Here is a 10,666-nt window from a genome sequence, read left to right as displayed (position 1 = left end):
CCAACGAGCTCACCAAAACACCTGAGGGAGGAAGCCCAGAGGCTGCAATACCACTTGTGACCACAGGAGTGAATTCAGCCACAGAATTCACAACAGGTTCCACACATAGTAAGAATGTCCCACATACAAAATCATGCCCCCTTCAGATTCCACAGGCATTGTGTGGACCCTCACACACAATATGATGCCCCCCTACAGCCATAACATGCAGTATGAGGGCTCACACAGTCCTCCACATAACATGGTGGTCCTCACTCACAATATCATGCTACCTACAGATCCCACACACAGCATGAGGGCTACCACACACACACAGTATGATGGCCCCTACATCCCCTAATACAGTATTGGGGCGTCCATATGCAGTTTTGTAGCCCTGAAACACCTTCCTTACACATACAAGCACACAAAATGATGACCCAATGGTGTGCATATAGAGAACAAGACCAGCACACCCAAGCTAGTGTGAACAAGCGCCAACCAAAAAAACATATAAGTTGAAAAACAATAAAGGTTGCACCATTATTTACCAAGAATAAATAGAACATTAAAAATGCATTACTGCCATAGAAAATAGGAAAAAAAGCACTATATAATGTACATATGAAATATGTATGTGTTATGAAAGGCAATTCAGTACCACAATGGACATAGCGGTCAGAGCACATACAGTGATCTGACAATAACCCAAAATCATAGAACGAGCTCTGAGACGTGGGAACTCTGCAGACCGCAATCCCTAATCCTCTCCAAACAACACTAGAGGCAGCCGTGGATTGCGCCTAACTCTGCCTATGCAACTCGGCACAGCCTGAGAAACTAACTAGCCTGAAGATAGAAAATAAGCCTACCTTGCCTCAGAGAAATACCCCAAAGGAAAAGGCAGCCCCCCACATATAATGACTGTGAGTTAAGATGAAAGACAAACGTAGAGATGAAATAGATTCAGCAAAGTGAGGCCCGACTTTCTTAACAGAGCGAGGATAGAAAGGTAACTTTGCGGTCTACACAAAACCCTAAAGAAAACCACGCAAAGGGGGCAAAAAGACCCTCCGTACCGAACTAACGGCACGGAGGTACACCCTTTGCGTCCCAGAGCTTCCAGCAACAAATTAGACAAGCTGGACAGAAAAAATAGCAAACAAATAGCAAAGAAGAACTTAGCTATGCAGAGCAGCAGGCCACAGGAATGATCCAGGGAAAAGCAAGTCCAACACTGGAACATTGACAGGAAGCCAGGATCAAAGCATTAGGTGGAGTTAAGTAGAGAAGCACCTAACGACCTCACCAGATCACCTGAGGGAGGAAACTCAGAAGCCGCAGTACCACTTCCCTCCACCAACAGAAGCTCACAGAGAGAATCAGCCGAAGTACCACTTGTGACCACAGGAGGGAGCTCTGCCACAGAATTCACAACAGTACCCCCCCCTTGAGGAGGGGTCACCGAACCCTCACCAGAGCCCCCAGGCCGACCAGGATGAGCCACATGAAAGGCACGAACAAGATCGGGAGCATGGACATCAGAGGCAAAAACCCAGGAATTATCTTCCTGAGCATAACCCTTCCATTTAACCAGATACTGGAGTTTCCGTCTAGAAACACGAGAATCCAAAATCTTCTCCACAATATACTCCAATTCCCCCTCCACCAAAACCGGGGCAGGAGGATCAACAGATGGAACCATAGGTGCCACGTATCTCCGCAACAATGACCTATGGAATACGTTATGTATGGAAAAAGAATCCGGAAGGGTCAGACGAAAAGACACAGGATTAAGAACCTCAGAAATCCTATACGGACCAATGAAACGAGGTTTAAACTTAGGAGAGGAAACCTTCATAGGAATATGACGAGAAGATAACCAAACCAGATCCCCAACACGAAGTCGGGGACCCACACGGCGTCTGCGATTAGCGAAACGTTGAGCCTTCTCCTGGGACAAGGTCAAATTGTCCACTACATGAGTCCAAATCTGCTGCAACCTGTCCACCACAGTATCCACACCAGGACAGTCCGAAGACTCAACCTGTCCTGAAGAGAAACGAGGATGGAACCCAGAATTGCAGAAAAATGGCGAAACCAAGGTAGCCGAGCTGGCCCGATTATTAAGGGCGAACTCAGCCAAAGGCAAAAAGGACACCCAGTCATCCTGATCGGCAGAAACAAAGCATCTCAGATATGTTTCCAAGGTCTGATTGGTTCGTTCGGTCTGGCCATTAGTCTGAGGATGGAAAGCCGAGGAAAAAGACAAGTCAATGCCCATCCTACCACAAAAGGCTCGCCAAAACCTTGAAACAAACTGGGAACCTCTGTCAGAAACGATATTCTCTGGAATGCCATGTAAACGAACCACATGCTGGAAGAACAATGGCACCAAATCAGAGGAGGAAGGCAATTTAGACAAGGGTACCAGATGGACCATCTTAGAAAAGCGATCACAGACCACTCAAATGACTGACATCTTTTGAGAAACGGGAAGATCAGAAATAAAATCCATAGAGATATGTGTCCAAGGCCTCTTCGGGACCGGCAAGGGCAAAAGCAACCCACTGGCACGAGAACAGCAGGGCTTAGCCCGAGCACAAATCCCACAGGACTGCACAAAAGCACGCACATCCCGCGACAGAGACGGCCACCAAAAGGATCTAGCCACTAACTCTCTGGTACCAAAGATTCTTGGATGACCAGCCAACACCGAACAATGAACCTCAGAGATAACTTTATTGGTCCACCTATCAGGGACAAACAGTCTCTCCGCTGGACAACGATCAGGTTTATTAGCCTGAAATTTTTGCAGCACCCGCCGCAAATCAGGGGAGATGGCAGACACAATTAACTCCTTCCTTGAGGATACCCGCCGGCTCAGACAAACCCGGAGAGTCGGGCACAAAACTCCTAGACAGAGCATCCGCCTTCACATTTTTAGAGCCCGGAAGGTACGAAATCACAAAGTCAAAACGGGCAAAAAACAGCGACCAACGAGCCTGTCTAGGATTCAACCGCTTAGCAGACTCAAGATAAGTCAAGTTCTTATGATCAGTCAATACCACCACGCGATGCATAGCTCCTTCAAGCCAATGACGCCACTCCTCGAATGCCCACTTCATGGCCAGCAACTCTCGGTTGCCCACATCATAATTTCGCTCAGCAGGCGAAAACTTCCTGGAAAAAAAAGCGCATGGTTTCATCACTGAGCAATCAGAACCTCTCTGCGACAAAACAGCCCCTGCTCCAATCTCAGAAGCATCAACCTCGACCTGGAACGGAAGAGAAACATCTGGTTGACACAACACAGGGGCAGTAGAAAAACGATGCTTCAACTCTTGAAAAGCTTCCACAGCAGCAGAAGACCAATTGACCAAATCAGCACCCTTCTTGGTCAAATCGGTCAATGGTTTGGCAATACTAGAAAAATTGCAGATGAAGCGACGATAAAAATTAGCAAAGCCCAGGAACTTTTGCAGACTTTTCAGAGATGTCGGCTGAGTCCAATCATGAATGGCTTGGACCTTAACAGGATCCATCTCGATAGTAGAAGGGGAAAAGATGAACCCCAAAAATGAAACCTTCTGCACACCAAAGAGACACTTTGATCCCTTCACAAACAAAGAATTAGCACGCAGGACCTGAAAAACTGTTCTGACCTGCTTCACATGAGACTCCCAATCATCCGAGAACATCAAAATGTCATCCAAGTACACAATCAGGAATTTATCCAGGTACTCTCGGAAGATGTCATGCATAAAGGACTGAAACACTGATGGAGCATTGGCAAGTCCGAATGGCATCACTAGATACTCAAAATGACCCTCGGGCGTATTAAATGCAGTTTTCCATTCATCTCCTCGCCTGATTCGCACCAGATTATACGCACCACGAAGATCTATCTTGGTGAACCAACTAGCCCCCTTAATCCGAGCAAACAAATCAGATAACAATGGCAAGGGGTACTGAAATTTAACCGTGATCTTATTTAGAAGGCGGTAATCTATACAAGGTCTCAGCGAACCATCCTTCTTGGCTACAAAAAAGAACCCTGCTCCTAATGGTGACGATGACGGGCGAATATGCCCCTTCTCCAGGGATTCCTTCACATAACTGCGCATAGCGGCGTGCTCAGGCACGGACAAATTAAACAGTCGACCTTTTGGGAATTTACTACCAGGAATCAAATTGATAGCACAATCACAATCCCTATGCGGAGGTAGGGCATCGGACTTGGGCTCATCAAATACATCCCGGTAATCAGACAAGAACTCTGGAACCTCAGAAGGGGTGGATGACGAAATTGACAGAAATGGAACATCACCATGTACCCCCTGACAACCCCAGCTGGACACCGACATGGATTTCCAATCTAATACTGGATTATGGGCTTGTAGCCATGGCAACCCCAACACGACCACATCATGCAGATTATGCAACACCAGAAAGCGAATAACCTCCCGATGTGCAGGAGCCATGCACATGGTCAGCTGGGTCCAGTATTGAGGCTTATTCTTGGCCAAAGGCGTGGCATCAATTCCTCTCAATGGAATAGGACACTGCAAGGGCTCTAAGAGAAACCCACAACGCTTAGCATACTCCAAGTCCATCAAATTCAGGGCAGCGCCTGAATCCACAAATGCCATGACAGAATACGATGACAAAGAACAGATCAAGGTAACGGACAGAAGAAATTTTGACTGCACCGTACCAATGGTGGCAGACCTAGCGAACCGCTTAGTGCGCTTAGGACAATCAGAGATAGCATGAGTGGAATCACCACAGTAGAAACACAGCCCATTCAGACGTCTGTGTTCTTGCCGTTCAACTCTGGTCAAAGTCCTATCGCACTGCATAGGCTCAGGTTTAAGCTCAGGTAATACCGCCAAATGGTGCACAGATTTACGCTCACGCAAGCGTCGACCGATCTGAATGGCCAAAGACATAGACTCATTCAAACCAGAAGGCATAGGAAATCCCACCATGACATCCTTAAGGGCTTCAGAGAGACCCTTTCTGAACATAGCTGCCAGCGCAGATTCATTCCATTGAGTGAGCACGGACCACTTTCTAAATTTCTGACAAGATACATCTATCTCATCCTGACCCTGACAAAGAGCGAGCAAATTTTTCTCTGCCTGATCCACTGAATTAGGTTCATCGTACAGCAATCCGAGCGCCAGGAAAAACGCATCGATATTACTCAATGCAGGATCTCCTGGCGCAAGAGAAAATGCCCAGTCCTGAGGGTCGCCGCGCAAAAAAGAAATAACAATCAAAACCTGTTGAACTGGATCACCAGAGGAGCGAGGTTTCAAGGCCAGAAATAATTTACAATTATTTTTGAAACTCAGAAACTTAGTTCTATCTCCAAAAAACAAATCAGGAATAGGAATTCTTGGTTCTAACATAGATTTCTGATCAATAGTGTCTTGAATCTTTTGTACTCTTGCCGAGAGCTGATCCACAAATGAAGACAGACTTCTAATGTCCATCGCTACACCTGTGTACTGAACCACCCAAATGTCTAGGGGAAAAAAAAGGCAAAACACAGTGCAAAGAAAAAAAAATGGTCTCAGAACTTCTCCTTTCCCTCTATTGAGAATCATTAGTACTTTGGGCTTCCTGTACTGTTATGAAAGGCAATTCAGTACCACAATGGACATAGCGGTCAGAGCACATACAGTGATCTGACAATAACCCAAAATCATAGAACGAGCTCTGAGACGTGGGAACTCTGCAGACCGCAATCCCTAATCCTCTCCAAACAACACTAGAGGCAGCCGTGGATTGCACCTAACTCTGCCTATGCAACTCGGCACAGCCTGAGAAACTAACTAGCCTGAAGATAGAAAATAAGCCTACCTTGCCTCAGAGAAATACCCCAAAGGAAAAGGCAGCCCCCCACATATAATGACTGTGAGTTAAGATGAAAAGACAAACGTAGAGATGAAATAGATTCAGCAAAGTGAGGCCCGACTTTCTTAACAGAGCGAGGATAGAAAGGTAACTTTGCGGTCTACACAAAACCCTAAAGAAAACCACGCAAAGGGGGCAAAAAGACCCTCCGTACCGAGCTAACGGCACGGAGGTACACCCTTTGCGTCCCAGAGCTTCCAGCAAAAAATTAGACAAGCTGGACAGAAAAAATAGCGAACAAATAGCATAGAAGAACTTAGCTATGCAGAGCAGCAGGCCACAGGAATGATCCAGGGAAAAGCAAGTCCAACACTGGAACATTGACAGGAAGCCAGGATCAAAGCATTAGGTGGAGTTAAGTAGAGAAGCACCTAACGACCTCACCAGATCACCTGAGGGAGGAAACTCAGAAGCCGCAGTACCACTTCCCTCCACCAACAGAAGCTCACAGAGAGAATCAGCCGAAGTACCACTTGTGACCACAGGAGGGAGCTCTGCCACAGAATTCACAACATGTATGTATATGTATGAAATGGTGTGCATAGTAGGATTGTAAGAGAATGTCACTGGTCATGGCTGCCCATCTGAAGTTTGCTAAACTGTACCAGCCAGAAATCTATTGGAGCAATGTTTTGTGGACAGATGAGACCGAAACAGAACTTTTTGATTTATATGGGAAAAGTTATGTAAAGTCTAAAGGAAAACATCAGGACCAGGACATCAGTCCAGAAACTGAATGTGGCTCTTGCAGCAAGATAACAATTCAAGGCGCACAAGTTGTTCTTCAAAAGAAGAATAAAGATAACATTTTAGAATGACAAGTCAAATTCATCTGAATCTTATAGGAATATTGTAGAAGGAAATGAAGCCAGCTGTTCATGGGAGAAAAACACCAACATAACAGAGGTAGGTGAAGCTGTTTTGTAGGGAGGAATTGGCTAAAATTCCGACAAGATGACATGAAGGACTACTACTCGGCAATTATTGGAAGCATTTAGATGCAGTTTTTGCCACACAAGTAGGTCACACCAGGTACTGAGAGCAAAGGTTCACATAGTTTTACCACTCACAGACATGTGATATTGGTAAATTGTCTTGACTAAATTGTCCTCACATTTTTAAATGCTTAGGAAGCCTTTGCATGTGTTTTTTGTTAATTAGGCAGGAGTCACACTAGCGTTTAATACGGACGAGTGCTATGTGAGAAAATATCGCATAACACTCGGACCACTGTTATTCTATGGGGCAGCTCACATCATGGATTTTTTTCTTGAGTGTATTCTACGGGCGAGTGTATCACAGCATGCTGCGATTTTATGAGTATATCGGCCGAATCTCGCCTATGCAAGTCTATGGGTGTGAGAAAAAATCGGACTCCACACGGACCATCAGTCTGACCTGTGAGAAATACGCAAGCATTTGCCTCATTTCAGCCCATTGAGCGATTAAATTAATTGGGGAAAAGCAGTGAGAAACGTAAAGCCATACGGATGTCATACGCAGGTACGGACTGGGACTGCAATTCAGCCCTGGCATTTGCAAACACACGGGCCCATGTTGTCCCCGTCTCCAAGCACCAGATGGGGATATATCACTAATATTACCCTGGATGGAGGAAAGGAAGATTTACTACAAGATCAATATTGCTAATGATACCTGTGGCCTACTGGGGTAAGTGACGGAGTCGGAGACTTTGTGCTGTGTCACAACTGTGAACAGTACGGGTGTCTTGAGAACACCAATTCTGTTAACAATGTAGCAGACAAGGCAGCCCACAACCAGACAGGCCAAATGGCCAGTCCGGCCCTGGTCATACGGATACTTAGATGCGAGGAAATCGCATTGCAAACGCATTACACACGGATCACCGTACGAAGAACACTAGTGCGACTCTCGGCGGAGAAAAACGGACCGATTTTTCATATGTTAAGTGTGACGCCGGCCTTATTCTAATTTACTGAGATGACTTTTGGGTTTTCATTGGCTGTAAGCCATAATCATCAACATTAAGGCCATGTGCACACGTTGCGGTTTTTACTGTGGATCTTCTGCGTATTTGACACTGCGGATCTGCAGCAGTTTTCCATGTGGTCTACAGTACCATGTAAACCTGTGGAAAACCAAATCCGCTGTGCACATGCTGCGGAAAAAACCATACGAAAACGCAGCGTTGTTTTTTCCGCAGCATGTCAATTCTTTGCGCGGATCTGCAGCGTTTCTGCACCAATTGACTTGCATTGAGTTGGGCAATTCCGCAGCAAAACCGCAGATATAAAAAAGATCTGCGGTGTAGCTGTGGTGAAACGCTGCAGATCGGGAAAGGGGAAGAGTGTGGGCGGAGTGTGGGCGGTGCATGGGCAGAGACTGCGTGTCTGTGTGTGTGCGGGCAGGGTCTGTGCGGGACCGTCGGGGGTCTGTGCGGGTATCTCGAGGGTCTGTGTGGACTGCCGGGGGTCTGTGCGGGTCCGTTGGGGGTCTGTGTGGGCTGCCGGGGGTCTGTGCGGCCTCTCGAGGGTCTGTGCGGGCCTGTCGGGGGTCTGTGTGGGCCTCTCGGGGGTCTTTGTGTGTGTGTGCAGGCAACTTGTAGTCCCATCGGGCTATGCCTGCTACAATGACAGTGATTGACACATTAGCCAATGATGGGACAGTAGTAGTCCCATCATCCGGCTAATGTGTTGAATGTAAAAAAAACAAAACACAAACATACATACTAAATACAAAATACATACTACATACATACAACATACTACATTCAAACATACTACATACATACAACATACTACATACATACTACATACAACATACTACATACATACAACATACATACAGTACATACATTCAACATGCTACATACATACTACATACATACTAGATACATACTACATACAATACATTCATACATTACATACAATACATACATATAGACATACAGTATGTATAACATAGAGTACATACTCACCATTACTTGTCACATTGATCCCGAAGCCAGTGTCACCTGTAAAAAATATTAAAATAATGAACAAACACTATACTCCCTGGTCCGCAGAAATCCAATAAAAACTTGTGATCTCCCGTGGAGAGCAGCAGCATCAGCTGATGTGACCGCTCTCCAGGGGTTCCAGGAATACAATGAAGGAAGGTATCCTTCCGCACTGTATTCCTCCGCCACTGTAAAAAATAGTCCCTAGTCTCACTTGTGACACTGCTGTGTGAGAAAGTTCCCACGCAGCAATGGCATAAAGTGAGACCAGTGAACTAAGGTAACCTCTCAGTGATGCACTGCAGGAGCCATTGTCTCCTGTCAGTGTGTCACTGGAGGTCCTATAGAGCAGTGACATCACCCAATGTCACTGTTCTATAGGGGAGATCGTCGTGGGACCCTCGTTATTAATTGGACTGCGTCGGACAGGGAGTATACGGTTTATTATTTTACGTTTTTTGCAGGCGCTCAAGTATGGTAAGTATGGATAAATTAAGAATAATAAAATACTTTTTTCTGCCTGTGTCTTTATTTTGTTTTAACTCTTTCACTACTCTAGGATTAATAATGGATAGGTGTCTTATTGACGCCTCTCCATAATTAACCCAACTTAATGTCACCTTACAATAGCAAGGTGACATTAACCCCTTATTACCCCATATCCCACTGCTATTCGGGAGTGGGAAGAGAGGGGCTAAGTGCCGGAATTGGCGCATCTCACAGATGCGCCATTTCTGGGGCGCCTGCGAGTTGGTATTTGTAGCCGGGCGGGGGGCCAATATCCATGGCCCCTCTCTAGGCTATCAATATCAGCCAGCAGCTGTCTGCGTAGCCTTTCTAGCTATAAAATATAAGGGGACCCCACGTCATTTTTTGGGGGGTCCCCCTATTTTAATAGCCTGTAAAGGCTACGCAGACAGCTGCGGGCTGATATTCATAGCCTGGGAGGGGCCATGGGTATTAACCCCTTCCCAGGCTACAAATATTGGCCCCTGGCCATCGACTTTCCCCCTCTGGCGCAGAAAATTGCGCGGGAGCCTACGCCATTTTTTTCCTTTTTTTAATTAAACGCTCATTAAGAAACATCGGCCTTGCTATTATATATCTATGGATATATCTATCTATAGATATATTTCTAGATAGATTTATCTATAGATACATAGATGTATCTATCCATATATCTGGCTGCTTTCACACATCAGGTTATTGCCGTTAGGCACAATCCGGCGAGTTTTCAAAAAAACGGATCTGTTTTTTTTCCGCCGGATCCGTTTTTTTCTCATAGAGTTGTATTAGCGCTGGATTGCACCTGATGGCCACACGTTTCATTCGTTTTTTGCCGGATCCGTCAGAAAAGCGGTTTCCGGCTGATGGAGAAAACGTACAGAAGAATGTTTTTTCTGTCCGGCGAAAAAACGCACAGTGGCGGATCTGACGAAAAATGTATGAAACTGAGATGTGGAATAATGAATCCGGCCTCCGAATCCGGTTTTTCATGCATTTTTTTCCATCATGCACATCTTTCATTGTCTCTCTCTAAAAAAAAAAAAAAAACGGATAAGTTGCATCAGTTTTTCACTATTTGCAACGGATCCGTTTTTCAAAAATTCGCCGGATCCTGCCTGATGAATAGATGTAGATAGATATATGGATAGTTAGGCTACTTTCACACATCAGTTTGTTTCCGTCAGGCAGGATCCGGTGAATTTGTGGAAAAACGGATTCGTTGCAAATAATGAAAAACTGATGCAACTGATCCGTTTTTTAGAGAGAGAGAATGGA

The sequence above is a fragment of the Ranitomeya imitator genome, chromosome 2 (genome assembly GCF_032444005.1).
Source record: "Ranitomeya imitator isolate aRanImi1 chromosome 2, aRanImi1.pri, whole genome shotgun sequence".
Classification (NCBI taxonomy): domain Eukaryota; kingdom Metazoa; phylum Chordata; class Amphibia; order Anura; family Dendrobatidae; genus Ranitomeya; species Ranitomeya imitator.
The sequence above is the reverse complement of the archived record's forward strand: the minus strand, read 5'-3'. Positions refer to the sequence as shown.